Source organism: Bubalus bubalis, chromosome 22, assembly GCF_019923935.1.
Source record: "Bubalus bubalis isolate 160015118507 breed Murrah chromosome 22, NDDB_SH_1, whole genome shotgun sequence".
In the NCBI taxonomy this organism is placed as follows: Eukaryota; Metazoa; Chordata; class Mammalia; order Artiodactyla; family Bovidae; genus Bubalus; species Bubalus bubalis.
Window position 1 is genome coordinate 25,243,450 of NC_059178.1, and position 19,465 is coordinate 25,262,914.

Genomic DNA, 19,465 nt, shown 5'->3' on the forward strand with positions numbered 1-19,465 from the left:
TAGGGGAGTGAGAAAGCAGGTCTCAGTAACATTGGGCCCTGGATCTAATGTGGATAATGTGGATCTGTGACGATCCTTTGCAGTTTTTAGCTGATTCATCCACTCCCCCCTTTTCTTTCATTTAAACTAGGCTGATTTCAGTTTTATCACTTTAAACCGAAAGAGTCCATGTAGATACAAAATAATAAAAGAGTTAATTAACATTATTTATAAACTTAGTTTTTACGATTTTGGCTGTAGCTACACACAGATTAATTTTGATGATGGATTTCAAGGGAAACCTATAGGTTTATGTGTGTGTGTATGTTGATTTTTATTTCTACATAAAGCAAATTCTTCTTAAAGGACAGTTCTAACTTTGCCTGAATTGGCACTGGAAGTAGACAGAGGGAAAATGTAAGATTTTTTTTTTAAAGGTTTATGTGTAATCTTGTATCATTTAATCTAATGATTCTCAACTCCAGCTCTACATTAAAATCATTGGAGGGACGTTCAAAACTACAGATGCCTGGGACTCTCCCAGACAAATAAATTAGAATCTCGGGCTGGGGCCCAAGCATTGCTATTTTTTAGAAGCATGTCAGGTTTCAGCTTTTAGCACAGGGTGAGAATCACTGATCTGACCTAATATTTTGCCTCTGTTCCTTGAGGAATTCAAGTTCCTTACACATGACTTTTTGTTGATCTCTTTCCCTCATTGTAATTTTCTCTGTAATGAACAAAACATGAGAAATAAAATCACTGGCTTTTGTGCTGTCTTCTAGATTGGGGTTTCTGCAAAACTGGCCAGGGACATACGATTAGGCAGTGCTCACCTTTAATTTTGAATTTAATAATGTGGCTGTAAATGCAAATCTCTATAAATTAAGTTATTCTAAGTTGTCTTGCTTAGATTTATATTTTCTCAGACTTATTGAGATAAAAGTTATCTTTAAGGAAGTGACTCTGGAAGTAAGATGGTAACTTTCAATAGTAAAATTAATGCAAAAGAACCTATTAGAATGATATATTAAAATAAAAAACAACTTATTAGGAGTTTAATATGTAGGACAAAACATTCCTTATTAATCAGATATACATTTTGGTCTATTTCTTCTAAGAGCTCACCATTATTCTCATGCTAAAACCAGGTGCTGTTCAATAATAAAAGTATATTTATTTTTGAGACTTCCCTTGTGGTTCAGTAGTTAAGAGTCCACCTTCTAATGCAGGGGATGCAGGTTTGATCCCTGATTGGGGAACTAAGATCCCACATGCGTCAGGACAACTAAGCCTGCATGCCGCAAGGAAGAGCCTGCCTGCTGCAACTAAGACCTGAGAATTTATAAATACATAAAAAGTATGTTTAATTTTTGATGATGTGTCTGACATATTTTTCTTACTTTTAAGTTTATGACATCCGCCATAAACTTATTTACTTTAATTGCAATTACATTTAAATAAAACCACAAAAAATAATAGATGGCAAGAAAACAATGTTAGAGAAATGTAGGGGTTAATCAAATTTGTTTAATTAATTAATCATATAAGAATTTAGTAGGAAGGCTTCTTGGTGTCTAGCCTTGCCGGAAGGGCTGAGAGCAGTACAGTCCTGATCACTTGAAATTTGCAATTTAACTGGAGTGATAAGACAAAGCAGAAACAGTAAATAAACTTGCTGGGAGTATGTGGGTAGATGCATCTGAAGAGGGATAACAATAAGTACTGCATCTTGGAAAGGGAGAAAAGTAAGCTTTCTGAAAGACGCGGAAGATTGTTTTGATTTTTCTCTGTATATTTCAGTACCCTGTGGTGGGTTTTATTTTTCAAAAAATTTATTTATTTTTTTGGCCATGCTGTACAGCTTGTGGAGTCTTAGTTTCTCAACCAGGGATTGAACCCAGACCCTGGCAGTGAAAGCTCTGAGTCCTAACCACTGGCCCTCCAGGGAATTCCCCAGTTTCATACTTTTAACTGGGTTTCTCAGGTGGTGCTAGTGGTAAAGAATCCGCGTGCCGATGCAGGAGACTCAGGAGATGCAGGTACAATCCTTGGGTTTGGAAGATCCCCTGGAGGAGGAACTGGCAACCCACTCCAGTATTCTTGCCTGGAGAATCCCACAAACAGAGAAGCCTGGCAGGCTAGAGTCCATAGGATCACACATAGTCAGACACGACTGAGGCGACTTAACATGCGTACTTTCAACCAGTTCCAAATCACAGGTAAGTTCCCTGGGTGGCCAACATTTTGTTTTCACAATCTATTCTTTACCTAGTATTTTAAAGAAAATTCTGTGTTGGTTGGTGTGATGTGGGGTAGTTGTGAGCTTATAGATTCTCAAAGGTTTCCAAAGTTTAAAACTCATATGTTGTAATTTAAAAAATTTAGACTGGATTTTGTTTATTCTGATTTCCTACCCTCAAAATGGGCTTCCCACATGACACAGTGGTAAAGAATCTTCCTCCCAATGCAGGAGATGCAAGAAATGTGGTTTCAATCCCTGGGTTGAGCAACCCATTCCAGTATTCTTGCCTGGAAAATCCCATGGACAGAGGAGCCTGGTGGGCTACAGTCCATGGGATCGCAAAGAGCTGGACATGGCTGAGCACGCATTATTGATCATCCTCAAAGTAGAAGGCAGTGTGACTTGGGTAGAGATGTCTTGGCTCCTGGTGTGGAGGACTGGTTGTGAGTGACTGGTTTCAGATCCAGAAAATCTTTTAACCTGTGGGCTTCCATGAACTTGTTGACAAGTGGACAGATACTTTTGCCTTCTCTAGGAAGCTCCAGTTGCCCTTTCTAGTTTGTCTCACTCTCTGCTTGGTAGGGTAACAACCTGAGTTGTCTAAATCATAAGGCATATTCCATGTAATGAATAATTTAACTTTCCCCATGTAGTACTTACCCCACAAAGATGGTACAGTCGCACATTAACAGTTCTAGAGTTGAAGAAACAAGGATGAAATATGGCGAAAAATTGCAAATCTACATCCTAGCTTTTTTTAAAAATTGCTTGTGGGAGATACATCTTAAAAGGAAACATCATTTGGTCATCTGTCATGTGTCTTGGAAAAAAAGGATATGAAACAGTTGCTGTAGTATAAGGACAGAGCTATTTCTCCCTGGTCTCCTCCTTCCTTTTGGGGAAAGACAGTTTTTTTGTTTTTCTTTTATCTGGGTCTCAAAACCACTTTTTGGTGGCTGGTCAAAATTGCTTTCCTTTCAACCACTTGAATGCCGATTCAATTAGACCCTCTCTCCTCAGGACATAGCCCTTATTATAAAAAATCACCTATGATGTCCTCAATGTTTAACACCACCACCCAGTTCTAACAACTTCTTACTTTAGTTTTTCTCCTTAAGTTCTCTAGCTTTCTGTACAAGTTTGCCTCTATGGCTTTTTACTTTAGCTCCTCGTCTGAGAATCAAATTCTGGTCCATTGTCTCAAATAAATATTAGTATATCTACCAACTAATTGCATTTCAAACCCTCTAGCCTCAGGTAGCTTGGGATTTCTTGACTCTCTTTTGATTTGGTAAAAGATTTTTTTTCTTTTTAATGTTTCCACTGCAATTGTTTAATGATTCAATGTTCATAGAAACTCGGACTTTAGAGGAGCACATAGCCTCAACATAAATCTAATTAAGCTCATGTTACTCTAACGAAGTAGGGAGAATAAGTAAGCAGGGAGGCTGTAGTTTCCTTGGAAGCCCATTTAAAAACAAAGTTTTAAAAATGGTAAACCGGTGCTAATCTGCATGACTGCTTCAGGTTTCATTTGAGAAAGAATTGTGGCTGCTAATATTATCATTAAAATATGTGAATCTATTTCCATTCAGAGCCCTGTGGGATGGCGCATAGATTTAGTGTGGCTTTGGTGCTTGTGTGTTTTCCAGTGCATTGATTAATACTGTCCTTTCAAGTGGAACCCAATCAGGGGTAACCTGCCAGAGGACTGTTTTCTAAAAATTTCTGCAGAAACCTTAAGACTAAAGGAGAGTTGATGAATAGACCACAATTAAACTTGCCTTGTGAATTGAAGAATGGGGCAGAGGATAATGAACATGTTGAAAAGATTCCACATGTTTTATGCATGACACATTTGTAATTAAAACAGATCCTAAAGGTAAGTTTGCATATACTAATATTAATGATTTCAGAAAAGCAGAATGTGCTATTAAATATCTACAGGGCATATTTTCCAAGTAGGGAATGTGAAAATTTGGCTCGTTTTGCTTCTTCAAGAGTTGTTTATCAGAAATTAGGGAAGAAAAAAAAAAAGAAATTAGAGATTGAGTGCACCAGCAAACCACACTTGTTAGGAAATTTGTTTATATTGATTAACTATATGCTTATTGTATAAATCTGTCAGTTCACCCTCAATGTATAGTTTTCTAAACAATGTTTTATGAATAACTTTAATTTCAATTACTCAACTAAACTTTAATGTTTGTCAAAATTCCTAGGGCTTCCAGAAGCCTTTGAACCCCTTAACAGTTGAACAGTGACTGTACATAGCAACTCAAGGTTGCATGGCTGTTGTGGCCAGCGTCATTTTAGGGTTTAATAACAAAAATTATATCTGCAAACTGTATCAACCCCATTGCAGTTTATAAAGTATTATTACAAACTTTTAAATCATTTGATCCTTAAAGTAATCTTGTAAGGTAGAAATAAATATTGTTACTGTTTTACAAATTAGGAAAACAGAGGCAAATAATATATTCTGTACTTTTTATTTTTAGGTTATGAATAAGTCCTAGTCACCAATAATCTATTAAAAGAGTTATTAAAGTTAACTACAATTTGGTCTTCATGGGCTTCCCTGCTGGCTTAGTTGGTAAAGAATCTGCCTGCCAATTTAGGAGACTCGAGAGACACAGGTTCAGTCCCTGGGTCTGGACGATCTCTTGGAAAAGGAAATGGCTACCCACTCCAGTTTTATTCTTGCCTGGAAAATCTCATGGACAGAGGAGCCTGGTGGGCTACAGTCCATGGGGTCGCAAGAGTCGGACACGACTTAGCAATTAAACCCCAACACAGAGGCCTTTCATTTAGCATATTAGTGTTAGTCGCTCAGTTGAGTCTGACTCTAGGTGATCCCATGGGCTGTAGCCCACCAGGCTCCTCTGTCCATGGGGATTCTCCAGGTAAGAATATTGAAGAGGATTGCCATGCCCTTTTCCAGAGGATCTTCCTGACCCAGGGATTGAACCTGGGTCTCCTGCATCGTAGGCAGATTCTTTACCTTTTGAGCTACAGGGAAGACCTCATTTAGTACATTAGTTGGGCTACTATGCAGTGCTTGGCAAGTTTATAAAACTTCTGTTGCACTTGTTCACATGTGGATAGTTGCAGTTGCCATGGTATCAAGGAGAAACTGTCATCCCTATATCACCCATGGATGATATCATCTTGAGTATGGGATGGTTTTTAGATGGCGCTCTTTTGCTTTGTAATTATAAATAAATTACTCTTTAGAGTGTGCTGAGTTGTTTGGTTAACCTTACAGTATAAAGTGTTGTATCTTTGCAGCAAATGTATTCTTGGTCCTTACTTTTCATCTTAAGTAGACTTTAAGGTAAATTATTATCTTAAGGTAATGCAATATGTATACGTTATATATACAAGTTTACCTTAAGATAAGTATATATAATATGTATTATTACATATATAATATGTATTATTACATACATGTATGTATTATATGTACATGACATTGCTTTATATCTGTACATAGTTGTGTATGCCAACCACTGAGTTGTATGTGCTCCACTGAGTTGTGTATGCACAGATATAAACCAGCATGCTTCTATTAATATATTAAATGAAGCAGATGTACCCTACAGTGAGAGTGGACGAGGTGGATGGGTCTGGGCTTGCCAGGGGTGGCGCTAGTGGTAAAGAACCTGCTTGCCAATGCACAAAACATAAGAGATGCAGATTTGATCCCTGGGTTGGGAAGATTCCCTGGAGAAGGGCATGGCAAACCACTCCAGTATTCCTGCCTGGAGAATCCCACAGACAGAGGAGCCTGGTGGGCTACAGTCCATTGGGTTGCCAAGAGTCAGACAGGACTGAAGCAACTCAGTACACATGCATGAATGGGTCTAGGGGTCTTTGACATTCCTCAAGTGGGCAGCACTGGGAAGTGAAAACTCCCTGTCTTCAGGAGGTGGACAGTGACAGGCACCTGCTTGCTTGACATGTGGTTACAGGGACTCAGGATGGGTGCTTCCAATTTCCATAAAGACCATGTTGATGCCATTTGTTTGTAGAAGAGATCAGGATGGTTCGCTTAGAATCTGGGCTTTTACTTTGTGATTGTGAAGAAGTGAATCACAATTGTGTTGGCTGGACTCACCATTAAGCTTTATATGTAAAACACAGAAAAGTATTTTTCTATTTTTTCTTCTGAAGCTATGTTTTCTTACACATGCCTAAAACTCTACACTTAGACCTTAGAGATTTGCCACTCTAACTTCTGTATTCTTTGAAGGGAAAAATGAGCCACAGAGGAGATGGAATAAGAGCAGGGACTGAGATGGAACCAGTGATCATAGTTCCTGTTGTTCAGCTTAGAGTGTCTTTTTCTTTTTTAATCTAAATTTTATTTATGTATATTTTTGTATAGGAAATACATACATATGATTAAAAAATTCAAAAGTTACGAAAAGGCTTATAATGAAACTCTCTCCCATTCCATTCCTCCACCATCCAGTTCTTCTCTTTGGAAGCCAACAGTGCTATCAGTTTTGTAAATGCATGCAAATATCAATAAATAGATATGTAGATATTCCCCTCCTCTGATATACATGATAAAATACTCTTCATACAATTTTACACCTTGTGTGGTTTTTTTTAAGACTTAACATTTGAAAGCATTCCATATTGTTACAAAAAGAGAATCCTTATTAGTTTTTATAACTCCAGCATATTTCATTGAGTGGATATATCACAGTTTATTTAACCAGTCATCTATTGATGACCATGTAGGTTGTTCCCAGTCTTTGCTATATCAAACAATGTTGCAGTAAGATATCTTGTGTGTAATTTTGTAGAAATTTTGTACATGTTTCAATATGATTTGATGAATTCCTAGAAAAGGACTTTTCTTTGTTAAAGATATAGCACAGACAACTATATTGACTATCTTGTAATAATCCTATAATGGAAAAGAATCTGAAAGAGAATATATATATGTATGCATATTATATATATATATAATATATATATATATAATTCACTGTGTGGTACATCTGAAACTAACATAACATTTTAAATCAACTATTCATCCATAACAAAAAATATAAGGGAAACTGCTCTAGGGACTCAAAAAAAGTAACAGAAAAAGAGTAGATTATCTGGTACATATTGCAAAATTGCTCTTCATAGAAGTTGAATCAGTTTTTACTTCCACCAGCAGTATATGATACTGCCTATTTCTCCATACACTTACCAACACAGAGTGTTAAACTTTGTGGTTATTTCCTGTCTAATAGTTGACAAAAGGTGGCTGAGCATTGTTAAAATTTTCACTTCTCTTATTTTGAGGAAAGTTGTGTATTACTTCATATTACTCCAGAGTCATTCTATCTTTCCGTTTCTTCAAACTGTTCATATGTTTTGACCATTTTCCTACTAGTTTATTGGTCTTTTCCCTATCAATTTTTTGGGGAGTTCTTTCCAAATTAGTGAACTTGATACACTGTGTTTTTTTCTCAGTTAATCCTATTATGTGCCAGCATTGGACTAGGATATGCTGCTTACATTTGAGAGAGATAGTAGAAACTTTGTTTTGAATATTTATGTATACAGAGGTTAAGAATCTTTTTTCCTTGGCTGCATGATAAGAATTGAAGGGTCACTGAAAGGAAATCTGTATAACAGTACGATATATTTAGAAGCTCTAAAGATATTGAAACTGCTGTGAGTCCTCATCAGGAGAAGACTTCAATTGTGCTACAATGAATGGAGACAAATGAAAGCTGAAGAATCTGTAGCTACCTGGGAAAATAAACTCTATCTTCTAGGAAACTGCTAATTTCTTAAAGGCCCTCATTTGCATTTAATTTTGGGAATTCATATTAATTAAAAATTATGATTTAGTTTGGGCTTTGCTCTGTGTTTCATCCTTATTAATGTGAATCAGTAAGCTCACTTAAACACTTAACACCAGGCACTCTTCATTTGTTAAGAATGTAAAGTAGGCATCATTCTCCCCACTTGAGCAGCAAGGAAACCTAAACCTGGAAACCTAAAACACGGAGAGGTTATGCAAAATAAACACTGAAAAAGGTGTCATTCTGTAATGTATAGATCTGAGTTAGATCTGTATGAATTCTTTATTTGAAAAAAGCTAGATAATCCTAATGTTCAGCTTTTAAATTCACTGTTCAAACCCTCTGTGGTTGTGGATTTCAGTGGTAACTCATAGAATGAGAGCAACACAATTTTCTGATGATACCTCAGATACTGAAAATGGTGAAAGTATATATAAGACAGAAATTAAATTTGGTATTACAGTGTTATTTAAAATATACTACATTGAGACAAAAGATCAATTATCATCATTGTTTAAGAGGCATAGATGGAAAAATTATTGAAACTGTTTTCTGCAAGTGCCATAAGATATGGATGGGCTTCCCAGGTGACCCTGTGGTAAAGAATACACCTGCCAATGCAGGAGACACAAGAGATGCAGGTTTGATCCTTGGGTCAGGAAGATCCCCAGGAGGAGGAAATGGAAACCCACTCCCCTATTCTTGTCTGGGAAATCCCATGGACAGAGGATCCTGGTGGGCTACAGTCCATGGTGTTGTAAAGAGTCGGACATGACTGAGCATGTACGTAGATACTATGCATCCTAATCTCCTGTAGTGAATTATCTAATATACTAATGATAGTACCCAGTGAAAAATCAAACTAATATCTATACCATTTATAGGTATTGATTTACTAGTGTATTAATAGTCCATTGTATTTAGCAGTTTCTAGAATAAACTTTCCTGTTATGTTGACTACTTATAGTACTATACTTTCATAATAAAATATCAAAATATGATATTGCACATTTGATGATGAGAACTGAGATATATGTGGGTATCTGGTATCAGTAGTGTAATACTCAGTCAGTCAGTCTGTTCAGTCACTCAGTCGTGTCCGACTCTTTGCGACCCCATGAATTACAGCACGCCAGGCCTCCCTGTCCATCACCAACTCCTGGAGTTCACTCAAACTCATGTCCATAGAGTTGGTGATGCCATCCAGCCATTTCATCCTCCGTTGTCCGCTTCTCGTCCTGCCCCTAATCCCTCCCAGAATCAGAGTCTTTTCCAATTAGTCAACTCTCTGCATGAGGTGGCCAAAGTACTGGAGTTTCAGCTTTAGCATCATTCCTTCCAAAGAACACCCAGGACTGATCTTTAGAATGGACTGGTTGGATCTCCTTGCAGTCCAAGGGACTCTCAAGAGTCTTCTCCAACACCACAGTTCAAAAGCATTAATTCTTCGGTGCTCAGCCTTCTTCACAGTCCAACTCTCACATCCATACATGACCACTGGAAAAACCATAGCCTTGACTAGACGGACCTTTGTTTGCAAAGTAATGTCTCTGCTTTTGAATATGCTATCTAGGTTGATCATAACTTTCCTTCCAAGGAGTAAGTGTCTTTTAATTTCATGGCTGCAGTCACCATCTGCAGTGATTTTGGAGCCCCCCAAAATAAGTCTGACACTGTTTCCACTGTTTCCCAATCTATTTCCCCTGAAGTGATGGGACCAGATGCCATGATCTTCGTTTTCTGAATGGTGAACTTTAAGCCAACTTTTTCACTCTCCTCTTTCACTTTCATCAAGAGAATTTTTAGTTCCTCTTCACATTCTGCCATAAGGGTGGTTTCATCTGCATATCTGAGGTTATTGAGATTTCTCCCGGCAATCTTGATTCCAGCTTGTGCTTCTTCCAGCCCAGCGTTTTTCATGATGTACTCTGCATATAAGTTAAATAAGCAAGGTGACATATACAGCCTTGACGAACTCCTTTTCCTATTTGGAACCAGTCTGTTGTTCCATGTCCAGTTCTAACTGTTGCTTCCTGACCTGCATACAGATTTCTCAAGAGGCAGGTCAGGTGGTCTGGTAATCCCATCTCTTTCAGAATTTCCCACAGTTTATTGTGATCCACACAGTCAAAGGCTTTAGCGTAGTCAATAAAGCAGAAATAGATGTTTTTTCTGGAACTCTCTTGCTTTTCCCATGATCCAGCGGATGTTGGCAATTTGATCTCTGGTTCCTCTGCCTTTTCTACAACCAGCTTGAACATCTGGAAGTTCAGGGTTCACGTATTGCTGAAGCCTGGCTTGGAGAATTTTGAGCATTACTTTACTAGCATGTGAGATGAGTGCAATTGTGCGGTAGTTTGAGCATTCTTTGGCATTGCCTTTCTTTGGGATTGGAATGAAAACTGACCTTTTTCCAGTCCTGTGGCCACTGCTGAGTTTTCCAAATTTGCTGGCATATAGAGTGCAGCACTTTCACAGCATCATCTTTCACGATTTGAAATAGCTCAAGTGGAATTCCATCACCTCCACTAGCTTTGTTCGTAGTGATGCTTTCTAAGGCCCACTTGACTTCACATTCTAGGATGTCTGGCTCTAGGTGAGTGATCACACCATCGTGACTATCTTGGTCGTGAAGATCTTTTTTGTACAGTTCTTCTGTGTATTCTTGCCACCTCTGCTTAATATCTTCTGCTTCTGTTAGGTCCATACCATTTCTGTCCTTTATCGAGCCCATCTTTGCATGAAATGTTCCCTTGGTATCTCTAATTTTCTTGAAGAGATCGCTAGTCTTTCCCATTCTGTTGTTTTCCTCTATTTCTTTGCATTGATTGCTGAGGAAGGCGTTCTTATCTCTTCTTGCTATTCTTTGGAACTCTGCATTCAAATGGGAATATCTTTCCTTTTCTCCTTTGCTTTTCTCTTCTCTTCTTTACACAGCTATTTGTAAGGCCTCCCCAGACAGCCATTTTGCTTTTTTGCATTTCTTTTCCATGGGGATGGTCTTGATCCCTGTCTCCTGTACAATGTCACGAACCTCAGTCCATAGCTCATCAGGCACTCTATCTATCAGATCTAGTCTCTTAAATCTATTCCTCACTTCCACTGTATAATCATAATGGATTTGATTTAGGTCATACCTGAATGGTCTAGTGGTTTTCCCCACTTTATTCAATTTCAGTCTGAATTTGGCAATAAGGTGTTCATGGTCTGAGCCACAGTCAGCTCCCGGTCTTGTTTTTATTGACTGTATAGAGCTTCTCCATCTTTGGCTGCAAAGAATATAATTAATCTGATTTCAGTGTTGACCATCTGGTGATGTCCATGTGTAGAGTCTTCTCTTGTGTTGTTGGAAGAGGGTGTTTGCTATGACCAGTGAGTTCTCTTGGCAAAACTCTATTAGCCTTTGTCCTCCTTCATTCCGTATTCTAAGGCCAAATTTGCCTGTTACCCCAGGGGTTTCTTGACTTCCTGCTTTTGCATTCCAGTCCCCTATAATGAAAAGGACATCTTTTTTGGGTGTTAGTTCTAAAAGGTCTTGTAGGTCTTCATAGAACCGTTCAACTTCAGCTTCTTCAGCATTACTGGTTGGGGCATAGACTTGGGTTACTGTGATATTGAATGGTTTGCCTTGGAAACAAACAGAGATCATTCTGTCATTTTTGAGATTACATCCAAGTACTGCATTTCAGACTCTTTTGTTGACCATGATGGCTATTCCATTTCTTCTAAGGGATTCTTGCCCACAGTAGTAGATATAATGGTCATCTGAGTTAAATTCACCCATTCCATTCCATTTTAATTCTCTGATTCCTAGAATGTCGACATTCACTCTTGCCATCTCCTGTTTGACCACTTCCAATTTGCCTTGATTCATGGACCTGACATTCCAGGTTCCTATGCAATATTGCTCTTACAGCATCAGACCTTGCTTCTATCACCAGTCACATCCGCAACTGGGTACTGTTTTTGCTTTGGCTCTGTCCCTTCATTCTTTCTGAAGTTATTTCTCCACTGATCTCCAGTAGCATATTGGGCACCTACCGACCTGGGGAGTTCCTCTTTCAGTATCCTATCATTTTGCCTTTTCATACTGTTCATGGGGTTCTCAAGTAGTATAGAAAAATTCATTACTCATATTGATACATTACCAGTCTGGACTCTGTTGGATTATTGGGTTTTTACTGAAACTTGCCTATGAGTGGGCATCTATGAAGTGGCAGAACCCAGATGGAGGGTCAGCCATTCTGGTCAGTCAAGGTTATTTTGCTATTTTTTATAATTTTCCTGTTCTAATATGGCTCCTTAGGTTATTGAATAATTGTGATGATGAATAAAAGACATGAAAGGAAGGATACTATCTCGGGAGAACAAAGTATAATACTATAACATATCATATAATATATAATAAAATATATAGTACTTTTTTATAGTTATCAGAATATAGTTATCAGTAAAGTATATAATAATTTTTCTAGTTATCAGAATGTGCTTCTTAGGTAGCCAAGAATCCAATTGTCTTTTATTCTTTTAAAGTGGTGTTTTGAGAGTACTTTACTTCCTTTAAATTAGTTTATTGCACTGTTGGTAAAGTAACAAATTTTGTTCTTCTTCCTCATTGAGAGCTTGAGTCATGATCGTGTTTTCTTTTCCAGTGAGATTATTACAGCACCAAGGCCAGATGAATGTCAGGAAAAACAGGACTTCAATAAATAGAATTTCTAGAATCTTGTTACAGGGAGTAACCAGATGGGTTTTAAAGAAAATATGAGTATCTGTGTTGAGACTCAGGGTGGATGGTTGGGAAGAGGAGTGAACTGAGAAGATGAATGAGTGGGATGAGCATAAAGTCTTCTTTCAGCTTTCTTCTGGACCCTGGGAAAAATTTGTTCATCACTTCTGTTTTCTGGTCACTGACTCTTGAAACTCAGAAGGGCAGAGAGAGAGCTTTGATGAGCCACGTCTTGATAAAGCACTTTACCAAAGATGTGCCTGTGTCTCAGCCTGGGAGCAGAGTCTGAGATAAGACTTTGTGTGTGGGTGAGGGAAGGAGGGAAAGCTGACCCATCACTTGGCTGTTTACCACAGTGACAGATTGACAGCTAAAGACAAATCCTACTGGACTCTCCAAGGAGCCATGTGCACTGCACCTGTGAATTGTCTACCTGAGTGGCAGAGGAGGGTAGTGCTTACTCATGGGCTCCCATCCTCCATGGCTCCAGGGTTGCTCCATGGCTGGTAGTTCGTTCAAGCTTTCGGAGGGTACATCTGTGAGTGTCTTGGTGTCATAAAAGCCCTGGGCCAGGAAGGGGGAGATGCCTGGTCCAGCAGACAGGAGGACCAGCGGGACTGGCTCCATGGGCAACATGTGCTACTGTACAGGGCGCTGGGCTTGGTTTAGTTCACTCATGTCATGTCTTGAAAAGCTTAATTGTTGAAAAAGGAGGCTTTCCTTTTCATTTTGCTGTCAGCTTTAAGCCCACCTATCCATACATAGAAGCTGAAAAAAACGTGTTCTTTAAGTGAATCTTACAGTGAACACATTTGTAAAATAAATGAATTCCTCTAATTTATAATTTTGTAGTGTTTTTTTTTTTTAAATGCCCTCATTAATGGGTCTGAAACTGTTCAACAGAAGTTGTTTGGTTCTCACCAGTGGTGGAAGGAGTAGTGGTCCTTGAGATCACCTGCATGAAGGGTGAATTTAAAACAGGCCATGTTGTTATGGGCGGTAGAATAAAGGCTGTAACAACTGAAAAGTTTTGAATCTGAGCTTTGGGAAATTTCTGACAGAGAAAATTAATCAGCTTTGGTGAAAGGACTGACCAAAGAAGATGGGACAATAAAAGAGGATTAAAAAATTAGATACATTGGACAATGGAAGAAAAAAGGATCTGTCCAGAACTAGAACAGGCATTGTTCCCTCAGCTGCCCCCAGCTAGCACTTTTACCAGTGCTCAGTAGAGAGGTGCTCGGGTGAACACCAAAATGACTGTTATGTTGTGGTGTGGGGTCTGTGTATGCTGGGCTTATGTCTCTCTGTATTCCTGTATTCTTTATAATACATTCCACTAGGTATGTCCAGTCAACATTGCTTGCTGTGCTGTGCTCATTCACGTCCAACTCTTTGGGATCCCATGGACTATAGCCCACCAGGCTCCTCTCTGTCCATGGGATTTCCCAGGCAGGAATACTGGAGTGGGTTGTCATTTCCTTCTCCAGGGAATCTTCCTGATCCAGGGATCGAACCCACATCTCTTGCATTGGCAGGTGGATTCTTTATCACTGCACCACCTGGGAAGCCTCAACATTGCTTAAACTTGTATTTTTAGGATGCTGAACGAACTAACTGATCAATTAGCCAACAAACAAACAATCAAACAAAACCCCCTAAGCCTCCTGATATTATTCGGGACAGAGACCTGAATCGGATCAATAACTCTGGATGATACTTGTGTTTAGCCATGTGGGCTTCCCTAGTGGCTCAGTGGTTAAGTATCTACCTGCAATGCAGGAGCCATGGGTTTGATCCCTGGGTCAGGAAGATCTCCTGGGGAAGGAAATGACAACCCACTCCAATATTCTTGCCTGGAAAATCTCACAGACAGAGTAGCCTTGTGGGCCACAGTCCATGGGGTCGCAAAGAGTCAGACATAGCTTAGTGGCTAAATCACTGAATCATGTGGGTGGAACAGGTATGCAGCACCGCCCTGTCGCCCCCCCTCCCCCCAACCCCCCCTCCCCACCCCTTCACACAAGACTCTGGTTAGGCTTGTTTCTATCTCCATGTAGTTTTGCTTGGATCAGCGATGTAAGTGTTTCTATAACAAGTACAGTACAAGTGACTAGAGTGCAAAGCTCCTTCAACTGCTGATGGGACTCTATTTCAGGCAGTACACCTTCTGTTTAAAATCTACTCTGGACAAGTTCCACTTGATCGCCTAGTAGGAAAAGAGTGGCAGGCTTATCAGAAGCAATCATCCCCTTGAAAAGGATAAGAAAAGATGAGCCTGGGTGTGATTACTCCAGCTTGAAACCCATCTAAACAGTCTCTTTGCAGTAAGTGTATTTCCTTTTTGGTCCCTTGTGTTATCCTCCCACGCAGATATCTAACAAGGCATGGAAAAGAGGCCCTTTTTTGATAGGGAGGGTGTTTTAAAAAGTAGCTGGATGCTCTCTCTCCTTCCTGGTAATTCTGTTGTTGTTATTTAGTTGCTCAGTTGTGTCCAACTCTTTTGCCACCCCATGGATTGTAGCCTGCCAGGCTCCTCTGTCCATGGGATTTCCTAGGTAAGAATACTGGAGTGGGTTGCCAGTTCCTCCTCCAGGGGATCTTCCTGACCCAGGGATTGAACCTGCATCTCCTGCTTGGCAGGTGGATTCTTTACTGCTGAAGCACCTGGAAAACCCTCCTGGTAATTCACCAGCAATGAAAATCCCAGCAGTGGCCCTGGAGCTTCCTATTCTAAACAACGAGGTCTTTCTGGTCACCAACTATCCAGAAGTCATAGCTGACTCTTTCTTCCCTTCTTGGAAAATGTGATTTGTGGTAGTGAAGATGCTTCTGACAGAAGCGAATGCCCTGAGGTATGTGGCATGTGTAGCGAGAAGCGGGACAGTTACCTTTATGTGACGGTTATTGTTACATATAAACCTCAACCGTCTAAAGATGGATATTGACTGGTTTTGCTTCCTTTTCATATTTTTCTGCTCCACACTGTTACTGCTTTCTATTTTAAGATCAAAACAAGCAAGAAAGACTTGGAGGCAGTAACTTAGATAAAAACCTAAAGGGTTTGATTTCATACCGTATATGAGAGAGATTTGCTAATAGGTAAAATAGCTATATTTCGGTTCACATTTGCTTTAATTGCATAAAAGATACAAGGTTCCTGTCCTTTTGTGTTTCATGTGTGTGTAATTAAAATTTTCTTTAATATTTCCTTTGAACATTTGTGTATATTAATGATATCATAGAAATATATGTGTGTATTTACATATTAAGCCCTGATGGAGCTAGGAAAAAGTTAATGTGAGAAATTGTGTCTTTTAATTTACTGTGTTTAATATATCCTAACCCTAGTCTGTTGCCACCTGTTTTTCTTTTTGAAAAAAGCAGAAAACAGAAATGACATAATATGCTACTTGATGACTCAAGAGGAAATGATTAGTATATGGCTTTGAACTGTTTCTCACATTGAAAGTAATTCAGTATTCGGCTTTGTAGCACTGAAAGTTGGTGACTGTCTCTCACTCCCGAACCAGCTGGCGTGGAGACTTAGACCCTTCAGTGTTTTCCACATGAAGTCTGAACTGGACATTTACTGTTTTACGTGTCAAAACCCCGCCCCGCTTTTTTGGACCAGTGCTTTCACTGTCACGCAATGGAAGCTGCCGTCTTTTTGGCCACAGTGATAGCCTAGGGGTGGACGTCTGACCCAAGCCGGACCATTGATAGAGTTGCCTCTGGCCTCAGTGAGGTGGTGCAGTTGTGGGATGTGGGGCCTGAAGTGGCTGAGGCTCATATTCCCTGCTCCTGGCAAGGAGAAGAGATGAGGTGTCAACCTATAGACAGCCAAGATGAGAGATGGGGAAAGTCAGTGCACTCCAGTCTCTGGGTCCAGCCCTGTACTGTTCTCCTACCCTTGTCTTTCCTGGACTAGTTAGGGTTAGGATTTTTTTTCCCTTGCAATCTAAAGAGTCTGTAAAAGAAGAAAATTCAGGCATATGCAGAATTTTCTGGATTTTGATAGGCTTGGTTTTTTTTTTTTTTTTTTTTTTTGAGGGGAGTTATTCCACTAAACATTTCCATTAAATCATCTCCCTCCAGCATCTTATTGTCCCAGTTTCTTCTTCCCTTGAGCCCAGTGTCTTTCTCTAGACTCTCCTCCCCATCAGCATTGGGTTAACTTAGGTTTTCCTCTTTTCCATTCACTCAAGCAGAACATTTCTCTCTCTCTCTTTTTAATGCTAACTACTATCTCTCTTCTTATTCTGTCCATGGGATTCTCCAGGCAAGAATACTGGACTGGGTTGCCATTTCCTTCTCCGGTGGCTCATGTTTTGTCAGAACTCTTCCTTATGACCCATCCATCTTGGGTGGCCCTGCATGGCATGGTTCACAGCTTCACTGAGTTATGTAAGCCCCTTCACAATGACAAGGCTGTGGTCCAAGAAGGGAGAATAGGGGAGTACAGAGGAGTCTGATGGGCCATAGTCCATGGGGTCGCAAAGTGTTGGACATGACTTAGGGACTGAACAGCAATAACAACAAAATTTTCTCTCTTCCTCAAGAAACCAAAGCCTAGCCAATTTGTTTCTGTGGCAAAAGAGTGCATCACAGCTTCTTCTTAATAAAGGTGGTGCTCTCCCTACAAAATAATTTTTATATTGACTGCTAAGAGAATACAGTGTCCTACATGTTAGAACACATGCAATGTATTTAGATTGTTCTCCTCATTAACCAAGAGCTTCCCTGGTAGTTCAGAGGTAAAGAATCTGCCTGCCAATGTAGGAGAGATGGGTTTGATCTCTGGGTCAGGAAGATTCCCTGAAGAAGGCAGTGCCAACCCAATCCAGGATTTTTGCCTGATAAATCCCATGGACAGAGGAGTCTGGCAAACTACAGTCTATGGGGTCTCAAAAGAGTTAGATATGACTTAGCAACTAAATGACACCAACAGCCTCATTAACTGAACTCCCTATGGTCATTTTCAAGGCCCAGTATCAGCACATTTTATTTAAATAGCTAATGTATATCTATTACTTTTCTTTTTCCACCCAATATTCCATGCAAACTTTAGATACAACTCTCATAAGAATCTATCATTTACTTCCCAAGTTGACTAATATAATCTAAATATTCAGGTTTTTTTTTTCCATTGAAGACCTTTTGAAATTCTACCATCTCCTCATGTTTTATGATTTGAGTAATGAAATATTTGAAATGGCTTGTTCATTAACTCAAAATAAATGCATATACTATATATAACAACCCCTCCCTCACTCTCACCTTTCTTTGCTTCCCCCAACTGTTCTTGGCAACCACTTTGCCCAAAGCAAGCTACAAAGCCAGCCCAGACTGAGAGAGAGGAGTAGAGACTCCATCTCTTATTAGGAGGAGCTGAAGGTAATTTACAACCATATTTTAATCCAACACAATCAAAGTAACTGAGGAAATATCAATGACTCATTTGCTGAAAGCAAAAAGAAGCCTTCTTAAACACCATCCTAACATCTTCAGATGTTCTTATTAATCTTTCCGAGAGGGAATTATGCTCCAGGCTGGAGCTATTTTAATCATCTTCTTCCAGAATTCCCCCTCTCATCTCAGTAACACTGGAAATAACTTTATAAAGTTGTTCTTTCTTCCCTTCACATGTCCTACCCTCTCAGACACACCCCTATTTTACATCAAAGTGATTACCAAGAACGGTTCTTTGCATCAGGTGGCCAAAGTATTGAGCTACAGCTTCAGCACCAGTCCTTCCAGTGAATACTCAGGATTGATTTCCCTTAAGATTGACTGGTTTGATCTCCTTGCTGTCTAAGGGACTGTACCTCATGTTATTGAAATTTCCTCAAATTTGTCTCCTTTCTTCCCTTGTCTCCTGCTATAATTTATTTTCCAGGAGTGATCTTTTTAAATTGTAATTCAGGTAATTGTATTCCCCTCTTTGAAATCTTCCATTGGCTTCCCATTAGATTTAGAATAATATCCAGACTCTTGCTTTTTCTCTCCAGGATCTTGTGGGAACTGGCCCATACTTTTCTCTCTGATTTCATCCTAAACAAATTTCCCCTTCATACATTGTGCTCCAGGTACACCGGCCTTTTCCTGTTCCAAAGACATGTAGAATTCCTTTCTATCTCAGGACTTGGCATTAGTGGGTCCCATTACTTGGAAAACTGTTTTGGACCTGAATTTATTTATTTACTTTTTGTTCACTTTTTGGTTTTCTGCCTCCCCTTGAACTAGATACAAATGTCTGATATGTACTGATCTATCTCATTGTCTGAGTGTGCCTAGGAGAGCTCTGGATAGGTGCTCAAGAAACACTTTTTTTAATGGAAAAAAGAGATACCTCAAAAGTATATAGCATAGAATGTAGTTTGTTTGTGGTTAGTTGAGAAGGCTTGTTCCAAATCGCTGACCCAGGTCTAGTAAAGTATTACTTCTTAAAACATTTTTTTTAAATTGGGGTATAATTGCTTTACAACGTTGTGCTAGTTTCTGTTGTACAATGAAGTGTATCAGCCGTAGGTATACATATATCCTTTCCTCTTCAACCTCTCTCCCACCAAACCCCATCCACACATCTAGTTCAGTCTTGAAAGACTCATAGCCTTTAAGATTCCTCTCTTAAAATGCAGATAACCTTATGAGTTTATTTCCCAAATCAGTATCAACTAATATTTTGGTTCT